The sequence below is a fragment of the Nothobranchius furzeri genome, chromosome 13 (assembly GCF_043380555.1).
Source record: "Nothobranchius furzeri strain GRZ-AD chromosome 13, NfurGRZ-RIMD1, whole genome shotgun sequence".
Taxonomy (NCBI): Eukaryota; Metazoa; Chordata; class Actinopteri; order Cyprinodontiformes; family Nothobranchiidae; genus Nothobranchius; species Nothobranchius furzeri.
Window position 1 is genome coordinate 30,062,603 of NC_091753.1, and position 11,582 is coordinate 30,074,184.

An 11,582-nucleotide genomic window follows, 5' to 3' on the forward strand; every position below is an offset into this window, starting at 1 on the left:
GTTCTTTTCTTGCTTTTTAAATTGTTGAGGAGTGAGCATCACCTCACCCCTGCCACATGGACCCCCAGGGATACACCATCAACCCTACCCAAATATCCCCTGTCCTGGCGGGTTCACCCAATAAAACGGGCAGGGTTGTGAAGTGCTTTTGTCCTCTACTTGTTTACTTATGTTAAAGGCACCTGTTTGAACTACATATGTGTATAAAAGACACCGGTCTACACCTTCAAACAATCAGACTCCAACCTCCACCATGATCAAGACCAGAGAGCTGTCTCAAGGACATCAGGGACAAGATTATACACCTTCACAAGACTTGGGTGAGTCAAGCAGTTTGGTGAGAAGAGATCAACGGTTGGTGCAATTATTAGAAAATGTGAACAAGATCCCTGAGAATCTCTCTTGACCTGGGGCTCCATGTAAGATCTCACCTCGTTGGGTACAAATGATCTTTAGAACAGTGATGAAAGAGCTTAGAACTACACAAAGGCAACTGGTCAATGACCAAAAGAAGGCTGGGACTACAGTACCCAAGCGCTATGTTGTCATGGATTAAAATCCTGCAGACCTTGAAAGGTCACCCCCTGCTTCAACCAGCACATGTTCAGGTTTAAAGTTTGCCAGAGACCATCTGGATGATCTAGAGGAGGATTGGGAGAATTTCATGTGGTCAGATGAGACCAAAGAGAAACTCGGTATCCATGCCATGTTCAGAAGGAGAAGAATAGGAAGTTGCATCCCAAGAACACCAAACCCACTGAGAAGCATGGGGGTGTTTATGCATTGGGGCTGCTTTTCCATATGAAGGAAAGGATGAATAGGGCCATGTGTTTTGATATTTTGGGCAAAAACTTTCTTTCATTAGTGAAAAATTTGAAGATGAAACATGGATGTTCCAGCATGACAATGATCGCACACACATTATTTGGGCACCAAAGGAGCCGCTAGGTAAAAACCATTTCAAGGTTGTGGACTGGCCTTGCCAGTCTCCAGATATCAATCCAGCAGAGAATCTGTGGAGGGAGTTGGAAGTACGTGCTGCCCGGCGGCTGCACCAAAGCATCCCAGCTCTAGAGAAGATCTGCACAGAAGAATGGGCCAAAATACCAGTGTGTGCAAACCTGGTGAAGACTTCTGCCATTGTCATAGCCTTGCCTGCCAGACTCGTCCTCTGTTTAATTCTGCACAGAGACCTGTTTTCTGCTTCATTATACAGATAAATTCATTAAAAATCCTACAATTTCATTTACTGGATATTCTGTTTCCCACAGTTTAAGTGTATCTATGATGAAAATTACAGACCACTTTAAATGTGGGACAACTTACACAATTGGCTGTGTAACGTCCAGCAATGGTCAGTTGAGGTACTGTTTGACCATTCAACATCTGGTCAACAAGGAGACACGAGACTGCACGTGATCCCTTTGAACCAGTCTGCCTTCCTCACACCAGCTGGAGGTCAGAGCCTGCAGCTCTGACAGAGATAATGAAATCATAACATTCTCTCCTTCCAAGGTCCCTCACAGAGCAACCCTTTTATCTAAACTCCTTGCCTCAGAAGAACAGAAGAAAGAAGATTTTTAAAATAAATATGAACTTCTAAAATTTACAAGCTTAATCATTAAATAAACGTTTGTTTATTGCTACTTATAATAATTATAAATAATGAAATGTTTCATTAATCAGTGCTCAGTGATTGTTTCAGCATGTTTACTTGACCAGGTCATAACATTTGCACTCACACAAGCACAAAGTAAGGTAAAGTTAAGTCCATGACACATAATTAACCTTTTACCCAGATCAGAGCCTCCGGATCAAAGAAGGCGTCTTGGTAACATCCAAACTTGTCAACTTTTGGTTGGCTACACAATCAGAACATCGTAACATTAAAACCAGATCACGCTGGTGATTCTTGAGTTCTAGAGAATCGCTCAGACCGGCCATTTGTAGCAAAACCTCTTTAACCATCAAAGATTTTGACACGTCGTCAAAACCTTTTTCGCACCTGCGAAGCTGATACAACAAAATAGTTCCTGCAGAATAAGCTGATATTGTTTAGACTCCTTAAGAGTCCCAGCCGCTCGGTTCCACCCGTCTGTCGTGACCCGAGACATCTCTGGACTGAAAGGATCGGTGCCACAGTATTCTACAGCCCTCCGGTGCCAGCGGTCATCCGACCTCTCTGACATTCGGATCCACCAAGAGGGTCTCTGAATACGGGTAATGTAGACACCCAGATGGTGTCTGATGTGGGTTTTTATAATAATCAACCTCATAGCTTAACGCAAACCAAATTCTTTTACATCCAGAACTCAGCTCTCGGAGATACGGAAGTTCTGACCAACATCGTATTCACACATAGGTTCCAGACATCACCTTTGAGTTCCATCCACTCTCAGTAAATAATAGTTTAACCAGTCATGTTTTAATTGTTTGTAAAATAAATGTTTACTTTTATAAACCTGACTGTTTCATGAATCAAAATGAAGTGTGTACAATCCCCTAATGAATAAAGACTCCTAGAATCTTCTGATTAAACACAATAAAGACCAGGCAAGGTGATATTCTATATTTAGATAGAGTATCACAGCTTATTGGTCACAAGTAGAGTATATTGAGCTAAAGTACTCAGTACTACAGCTGCCAAATATGCTGATGTTTAGGGACCTCAACTGAACTGTCTGCAAACTTGATTCTGAAGCAACATTGTCAATAATTTCAGAATTCCTCTACCATATTGTAAAATATTATTATTTTACGTTATTTTATTGACTTGATATGTCTTCGTCTTCGTCTTCCTCCGCTTATCCGGGTCCGGGTCGCGGGGGCAGCATCCCAATTAGGGAGCTCCAGGCCGTCCTCTCCCCGGCCACCTCCACCAGCTCCTCCGGCAGGACCCCAAGGCGTTCCCGGACCAGATTGGAGATGTAACCTCTCCAACGTGTCCTGGGTCGACCCGGGGGCCTTCTGCCGGCAGGACATGCCCGAAACACCTCCCCGGGGAGGCGTCCAGGAGGCATCCTGACCAGATGCCCAAACCACCTCAACTGGCTCCTTTCGATCCGGAGGAGCAGCGGTTCTACTCCGAGTCCCTCCCGAATGTCCGAGCTCCTCACCCTATCTCTAAGGCTGAGCCCGGCCACCCTACGGAGGAAACTCATTTCGGCCGCTTGTATCCGCGATCTCGTTCTTTCGGTCATTACCCAAAGCTCATGACCATAGGTGAGGATTGGGACGTAGATCGACCGGTAAATCGAGAGCCTGGCTTTCTGGCTCAGCTCCCTCTTCCCCACGACAGATCGGCTCAGCGTCCGCATCACTGCAGACGCCGAACCAATCCGCCTGTCGATCTCCCGATCCCTCCTACCCTCACTCGTGAACAAGACCCCGAGATACTTAAACTCCTCCACTTGAGGTAGGACCTCTCCCCCGACCCGGAGGTGGCAAGCCACCCTTTTCCGGTCGAGAACCATGATCTCAGATTTGGAGGTGCTGATCCTCATCCCAGCCGCTTCACATTCGGCCGCGAACCTACCCAGCAAGTGCTGAAGGTCAGAGCTGGATGAAGCTAGGAGGACCACATCATCCGCAAAAAGCAGAGACGAGATTCTCCTGCCACCAAACTCGACACAATCCACACCACGGCTGCGTCTAGAAATTCTGTCCATAAAAGTGATGAACAGAACCGGTGACAAAGGGCAGCCCTGGCGGAGTCCAACCCTCACCGGGAACAGGTCCGACTTACTACCGGCTATGCGGACCAAACTCACGCTCCTCTGGTAAAGGGACTGAATGGCCATTAACAGAAAGCCACCCACTCCATACTCCTGGAGCGTCCCCCACAGGGTGCCCCTGGGGACACGGTCATAAGCCTTCTCCAAATCCACAAAGCACATGTGGATTGGTTGGGCAAACTCCCATGCCCCCTCCATCACCCTTGCAAGGGTATAGAGCTGGTCCACAGTTCCACGGCCAGGACGAAAACCACATTGCTCCTCCTCTATCTGAGATTCAACTATCGATCGGACCCTCCTCTCCAGTACCTTGGCGTAGACCTTTCCAGGGAGGCTGAGGAGTGTGATCCCCCTATAGTTGGAATCTCACCCTCAGGTCACCCTTCTTAAAGATGGGGACCACCACCCCGGTCTGCCACTCCCTAGGAACTGCCCCCGATGACCACGCAATGTTGTAGAGACGTGTCAACCATGACAGCCCTACAACATCCATAGCCTTGAGATACCCAGGACGAACCTCATCCGCCCCCGGGGCTCCGCCGCTGTGTAGTTGTTTGACTACCTCAGCAACTTCTGCCCCCGAGATCGGACAGTCCATCCCCAGGCCTCCCAGCTCTGGTTCCTCCTCGGAATGCGCATTGGTGGGATTGAGGAGCTCCTCAAAGTATTCCTTCCACCGTCCGACTATAGCCTCAGTTGACATCAGCAGCTCCCCATCCCCACTGTAAACAGTGTGAGCGAGTTGCTGCCTTCCTCTCCTGAGGCGCCGGACAGTTTGCCAGAACCTCTTTGGAGCCGATCGATAGTCTTTCTCCATGGCCTCACCAAACTCCTCCCACGCCCGAGATTTTGCCTCGGCAACTGCCACTGCTGCACCCCGCTTGGCTATCCGGTACCTGTCTGCTGCCTCCGGAGACCCACAGACCAGCCACGCCCTGTAGGCCTCCTTCTTCAGCCTGACGGCTCCCCGAACCTCTGGTGTCCACCAGCGGGTACGGGGGTTGCCACCACGACTGGCACCGGCCACCTTACGACCACAGCTAGCAACAGCCGCCTCGACAATCGCAGAGTGGAACAAGGCCCACTCGGACTCAATGTCCCCCACTGCTCTCGGGACGTGGTCAAAGCTCTGCCGGAGGTGGGAGTTGAAGACCGTCTTGACAGGTTCTTCTGCCTGGCGTTCCCAGCAGACCCTCACTATGCGTTTGGGTCTGCCAGGTCTACGCGGCATGTTCCCTTGCCATCTGATCCGACTCACCACCAGGTGGTGATCAGTTGACAGCTCCGCCCCTCTTCACTCGGGTGTCCAAAACATACGGCCGCAGGTCAGATGATACGACTACAAAATCTATCATCGACCTGTGACCTAGGCTGCCCTGGTACCAAGTGTACCGGTGGGCATCCTTATGTTCGAACATGGTGTTCGTTATGGCCAAACTGCGGCTTGCACAGAAGTCCAATAACAAAACACCGCTCGAGTTCAGATTAGGTGGGCCGTTCCTCCCAATCACACCCCTCCAGGTCAAGCTGTCATTGCCCACGTGAGCATTGAAGTCCCCCAGCAGGACAATGGAGTCCCCTGATGGAGCACTATCTAGCACTCGTCCCAGGGACTCCAAAAAGGGTGGGTACTCTGAACTGACATTTGGCCCATAAGCACAAACAACAGTCAGGACCCGTTCCCCGACCCGAAGGCGCAAGGAAGCTACCCTCTTGTCCCCCGGGGTAAACCCCAACACACAGGCAGAGAGTCTCGGGGCTAACAAAAAGCCACCCCCAGCCCTCCGCCTCTCACCCGGAGCAACTCCAGCAAAGTAGAGTGTCCAACCCCTCTCCAGGTCTCGGGTTCCAGAGCCAATGCAATGTGTCGAGGTGAGTCCGACTATATCTAGCCGGTACCGCTCAACCTCTGCCACAAGCTCCGGCTCCTTCCCCGCCAGCGAGGTGACGTTCCATGTCCCAAAAACTAGTTTTCTTGTCCGGGGATTGGACCGCCAAGGCTCCCGCCTTGGTCTGCCACCCGATTCGCATTGCACCGGACCCTTCATGTTCCTCCTGCGGGTGGTGGGTCCACAGTTGGATGAGCCCATGTATCCGGTTCGGGCTGGGCCCGGCCGGGCCCCATGGGCGAAAGCCCGGCCACCAGGCGCTCGCTCACGGGCCCCAACCCCAGGCCTGGCTCCAGGGTGGGACCCCAGTAACCCTCCGGGCCGGGTACTCCGACTCTTCATTTTAACCGCCATGAAAGATCCTTCGAATTTCTAAATAGTGGGCGTATGGTTGTCCCCTTCTGCAGAGCAAGCTCTGAATGTCCCCAGTTCTGAACTCTACCAGGCTGGTTCAGTTCCAGAGAGGTGAGAAATCACTCACATGGGAAATAAACCAACTGATCAGGAAGAAATGAAAACCTAATATGAGCAATGTGCTTGTCTCTCCATTTATCCCAAACACAGATTTTCAATCAGACTGTCCCTCCAACTGCCGCCTCAGTTCCTGCCATCATCCCTGAAGGTTTTCCTAATTTTTCTTTCCTGTCTGCCTCTCACTGTGCCATCCTCTCCCTCCTTTCTGTCACCGTCCTCTCTGCTGATTTCCTTCCTCCCGCCCACCCAGAGGAAGAGCAAGATGTTGGAGGAGTGCAACTCTAACAGGTGTCTCATTACTGTGCTAATAGCAGGCAAAACACACACACACACACACACACACACACACACACACACACACACACACACACACACACACACACACACACACACACACACACACACACACACACACACACACACACTTTATTGCAACAAGCAGTGGCAGAGACGATGACTCCTCCACTTTTTTCTCATATTCTATCTCTCCTTCTCAGTTATTTCATGGATGAGTTACCCGTTGTGGATGCATTTTACGTGTTAATAGCCTGGAGCCAAAATCCATCTCAAGACCAAGACCCACACGATTACCGCAGATTATCTAGCCTCCCGTTTAATTCCCATTGCAAGATTTACTTCAAATGTCCCATCCGTAATTTTTGGTGGAGAATAAATATCTGATTTCTTTCTCGATTTCACCTGTGAGCAGGAAGACTTTGAGTGCTGCAGCCCCACGAAGATCAGCAGCTCTGCTTGACCTGCTCTGATTTGCAGCATAAAGATTCACTGAGCTCATTATCCTGCAGCAGCTTCTCTTTCATCAGCTGGAGCTTCAGCTTGTTGCACCAAACACACAGCAGCACAAACAGCCTTCCACACTTAAACAAATCCTAATGAGGCGTGTAACTGCTAGTTTGTGCTGGTCTCCTTATGCTTGTTATAGAGCTTTCACTGCCTAAATTGTGTTTCTCTGCATTGCCGTGAGCACAGAGGGCTGAAATGCTGTTTGTGCACGTGTGCATGCTGCAGCCCCGTTGCACACCTCTGGTACACAAGTGGCTGCATTCATACTGTAAATATCAGTTAATGAAGTGTGTTGATGTTGCAGGTAAACGCTGCAACTTTTAAGTAGAACAAAGGGAGGAGGGAAACTTAAAGATTAATTGTTTCATGAAAGTGTTTCTTTTTAAAGAACAACTTCACTGAAAAACTATTTTTTACTTTTGAATATGATTGGTCGCTCACTTTTACATACAGGCTGAATGTGAAAATGCTTTTGTACCCCAATGAAAAAATAGGCGAGGAGAAGCTTGGATTAGAAAAGCCACGCAGATCTATGTCACACTGTAAATTAGCATTCATAGACTCACCCATCTTGGTTCACGATGGGAAAGGCTGTTGGTTTAGCGCTCAGGATACAGCCTAGAACGTCTTGGCTAGTAGAAGCTAACTGTTAGCATTAGCAGTTCCACAACACAGTAGAACTCCTTCAGGCTTCTGCTATTTGTGGAGATAAAACATCAGTGGTGCAGAGCAAATGGAGTCAGTGTTACAGTAGTGTTGCATGTAGCCAATCAGAGGAGAGATGTCTGAGTATCAGGAAATAAGTAACACTCCAAATCCTGCAGTTTCTTTCTACCTGATACAGGAGCGTGAGAGCTTTTTTCACCACAGGGATCAACTCACAAGGTATTCATTTTTACTAGAGACCAGTGCAAATGGGCCACCAACTCTATGAGAGACACATCCATCTGACTCCCTTTGATCCCATGCCACACCTCCACTTCCTCATGTTAAAAAAGTAAACCTCCCCACCATTCACACCATGGACAGTGAAGGGAGGCGGCGCAAGCCCTCAAAAGCAGTTTTTACAGGACCATAGCGTTTGCAAAATGGGATTTGCCGCGGCTCCCTGGGGAGGTTTTTGGCATTTATAGTAGCAAAGCTGAAGCTAGAATAAACGGCCATCAGGCACCTCTCAAACCAAGACGGGATAAATGGAGGTCACTGGATGGCCCCCCCGCATGTGATGTACAGCGTCGCGCATTCAGCGTCTAGATGGAAGACGCGTCAGACTGATGAAATTTCTTTTTCAGGACCTTTAGCTTTGATGTGACCTGCTTTTTGTCCCACTTGACGCCCCGCTCAGCCAGTGTTTTCACCACTCTGTCGAACAGCTGGCTGTCTCTCACCGTCTCCGTAAAAAGGCGACTAATCTGTTGGACCGCTCACACGGCCAAAAGCTCCATGGTCTCCGTGTCCGTCCAGTTTGGCATGTTGTAGGTGGTTGAAAGATACTAGTGAGAGGCCATGTTTACCTGTGTTTATATCCCTTCTGGCCGGCACTCAGCGCGCAGTATATGTCACTAACGTGACCACCCTCTTTTGTGGGGGGGCCTCCCACAGTCGCTCCAAAGGGATTAGCTTAGCTGACACGTGTTTAGCCGTCAGAGGTGAGAGGCTCATGAGGCAATATTACTAGGAGGCTAAGCGCATCAGAATCGAGTTTTATCACCTTTCCCCTTTGCTCCTTGCCTCAATTACAAGACCCACAAATTCGGATTTATCACTCTGTAATGACGCGATGGTCTGTCTTATAAAAGAGGCTTTTACCACCCCCACCCTCACCCTGCTCTCACACTTACTTACTTACTTACTTACTTACTTACTATATATGCTTCCAATTAGTAAAATCATTAGACAGCATGGGATAAACTTCCACTGTTATGCTGACGATACTCAGTTATATCTATCCATTAACCCTGATTAACCTGATCGGTTAGATTACAGGCTTGTCTTGAAGACATAAAAAATTGGATGACTCAAAACCTTCTGCTTTTAAATCAAGACAAGACTGATGTTCTCATCTTTGGACCTGAAATTCAGAAAAGGAAATTGCTGCACTTGACATGAATGGCATTAAATTAGTCTCCGAGAACAATGTAAGGAACCTTGGTGTTATCTTCGACCAGGACATGTCATTCAAATCCCAGGTTAAACAGGTTTGTAGGATTTTCTTTTTCTACCTTCAAAATATTGCTAAGATTAGAAGCATCCTTTCCAGGAGTGATGCTGAAAAACTAGTTCATGCATTTATTACATCAAGACTGGATTACTGTAATTCATTACTCTCAGGAAGTCCACAGAATGTAGTTAAAAGTCTTCAGCTTGTCCAAAATGCTGCAGCTAGAGATCTGATGAGAATAAAAAGAGAGATCATATCTCTCCTGTCTTAGCTTTCCTACATTGGCTACCTGTTAAATTCAGAATAGATTTTAAGATCCTACTTCTCACATATAAAGCTCTTAATTATCAAGCTCCATCATACATCAGTGACCTGATTGTTCCATACGTTCCTAACCGAGCACTTCGCTCTCAGACTGCAGGTTAACTGGTGGTTCCCAGAATATCTAAAAAATAGGATGGGAGGCAGATCTTTTAGTTATCAGGCTCCTCTCTAGTGGAACCAACTCCCAGCTTTAGTCCGTGAGGCAGACACCTTGTCTACTTTTAAGACTAGGCTTAAAACATTTTTATTTGATAGGGCCTATGGTTAAAATCTGATGTTAGCCTAGATCTGGTCAAGTGGGGGAGTAGAGGGAGGTGGAGTGTACAGTTGGTAAAGACGGCTCTCCCTTGCCCTGCCTCCAACATGCCTCCATCTAAAAGGCTAGGTTATCCAGAGTTATCTCTGTAGTTATGCTGCTATAGACTTAGACTGCTGGAGGACATACTGACCACTTTCCACACTCTACTAACTTTCTTCTACAATTTGCTCTTTAACTGCATTATTTCCTGCTACTTCAGCTATTAACTTTATTTTGTCTTTAAGTGTTTTTCTCCCCAGAAGAAGCTATGATGATGTTCTGCTGAGCTGTGGTAGCAGAGAGATATGAGGAACCACCTTTCTTCAAGATTTTTGACAGGTCTATTGTTCTTTGACCTTAATGCCCTTCCCCCCCAAACCACCTTACGTCAAACTTGACAGGTGTATTGTTTTATGACCTTTTGTGATATGATCTTTAATGACCCTATATGTCAAGAAATTAATTGATGACTGTTGTGTAATGTCGCATGAAATTATTGATTGTATTCCCTTTTGTCAAGATGTATATTGATGATCTGCTTTGATGTATTCAATCTGCACCACTTTACATCAAGTTAGGATTGATAACTCTTTTGTGTTAAGCTTGGTTTATGCTTGATGCGTCATCGAGGTTCGCACGGCTCCGCGCGGCAAAATTGCGTCATTTTAACAACCACGCCCCTGGCAAAAACTAGTATGGCAGAGGTTCGTAAATACAGACATTTGTATGATTCAGCTCTCAAAGATCACCGTGATCAACATGTTATTGACAATTCTTGGAGAGAAATAGCTCGCACTGTCGGAAAAGACGAGGACGCTGTTAAAAATGCTGGAATGCCATGTTGTAAACAACAGTAATTTTTCCTTCTACTATGGTGTAGTGTTGGATGCATGCCATAGAACTCCATGCTGCCCCGTTCAGTTTGGGAGAATATTGGCTCACCGCAGAGACAAGCCGCATGAACCATAAACGCTGCAAGTTGTGAAGCACGTTCCAGCCGCGAGCCGCATCACCAAGCGGAAAGTAAATGCGTCAAACATATACCAAGCTTCAGGAGACCTTACCCCACAGTTCCCACAGCCCCTCCCTTTCATATGTAATACCCCAGGCATGAGTCAGGCATTTTCTGAAAGGGGGAAGCACTTTAAAGTGTATGTGTGTGTGTGTGTATGTGCAGGGATGAGGGGGTATTATGTATGAAAGGGAGGGGCTGTGGGAACTGTGGGGTAAGGTCTCCTAACATAAAAGATCCTCTGGAGGTTTCTTCCTGTTAAAAGGAAGTTTTCCTTTCCACTGTCGCTAAATGCTTGCTTAGTATGAGGATTGCTGCAAAGTAACTGACACTAGTCAGTGACTCAATGCAATTTGCTGGGTTCCTTATATAGGAAACTTTTTACTGATTGGCTTAATGAACTGACCTGTATTGGAATGTTTACTGTGTGAAGTGCCTTGAGATGACTCTTGTCGTGATTTGGCGCTATATGAATAAACTTGAAGTGAATTGAACACTTGGAAAACTTTAAAGCCTGGCTGCCCTCCAAATGTATTGAAAAAGATAGAGAACTTGTTCCTTAAGTTACCAGATTAGTTTGTAAGTATTAGTAATTATGAACATACTTATAAACAATCATTACTCTGGACACAATGGTTGAAAAAAGAACACTTTTAGGAGTGGAAGAGTCAATTATAGCTTTTTACGTAAAGAAAACACAATTGTGAACAAAAGCTTATGCTGCCTCAGCACAACCACCCCATTTTAACCAAAATGCCATAATGACTTTGATGTTATTTAAAATTGTTATTGTTGACACACTAGGCTGTCTGTCTCAGCCATATTTTAGTGTAATTAAAATACATTTATCTAAAAAAAGACCTTGTTCTTAAATGGTTTTGCTTCA